The sequence below is a fragment of the Dipodomys spectabilis genome, unplaced genomic scaffold (genome assembly GCF_019054845.1).
Source record: "Dipodomys spectabilis isolate Male_0828 unplaced genomic scaffold, ASM1905484v1 ptg000155l, whole genome shotgun sequence".
NCBI lineage: Eukaryota > Metazoa > Chordata > Mammalia > Rodentia > Heteromyidae > Dipodomys > Dipodomys spectabilis.
Genome location: NW_024870832.1, coordinates 397,923 through 398,806, shown reverse-complemented (window position 1 = coordinate 398,806; position 884 = coordinate 397,923). Strand labels below are relative to the sequence as shown.

The 884-nt window shown below is 29.0% G+C and overlaps 1 pseudogene; it reads right to left on the bottom strand.

Annotated features, from left to right (window-relative positions):
* Positions 1-395: 395 nt before the first annotated feature.
* LOC122118580 lies at positions 396-492 on the bottom strand (annotated as a pseudogene).
* Between the last annotated feature and the right edge of the window lie 392 nt (positions 493-884).

Below are 884 nucleotides of genomic sequence, written 5' to 3'. Positions count from 1 at the left end.
AAAGTATATTTAAAAATATTTAGTATTCTGTTTGTATAATGCCCATAACCTATTTCATTCTCTCCTAGATATAATACTTTGAATTCGACATTGTTTTATAATATATAGGTTCATTAATAAATGTGTCCTTTCAGATTGCATTCCATATAGAAACAGTTTAAGATTCCTTTAATTCCTAGGTCCTTATAGAATTTTATTTCTTTAGGATAAAATGACAATGTTATCTTATTTCAAATGTTTTATAAAGGTTATGCTATGTAAAGGCCTTTCTAAAAAATGAAGATTGAATGATGTCAAACTAACTTTTATTTCTATGAATTACATGTATTCTTACACTTGTATATTTGTAATCAACTTTTTAATAACTGTTTTTCATTTCTTGCATCTCAAGAATGAAAAATATGCAATACTTCACAAATTTTCATATCATCCTTGTACAAGAGCCATGTAAATCTCTGTATTGTAATTCGGGTAGACGTGCTGCTGAAGCATGTAGTATCCTGTAAATTTAAGTAGTTAATGATGCAATCTTAAGACAGGCATATATCTTTGGTTGCCTATTTGTAACAAGGAAACTTTATTGTTCCCAAAATTGCTATTCATCTTATTTCTGTAAAATTCTGTGTATAGTGGAAAAAACTTATAGTGTTTGTTCGATTGCTCACATTTGCAATTTTTTTCAATGATTATGTTAAGTCTTTTTCATTTGAAATTGGATCATACTTCGAAGCCTTTATATCTAGGGCCAAAAGTGATGGATTTTCAAGTACTTATTTATTAACTGATTCAGCTTTGTGGAGCTAATGGATTCAAAGTAAGCCTTGCTTAAGAGCTTCTTCTAAACTTCTGCAGCTTAAAATTTTCCAAATGAGGCCTTACTGGCA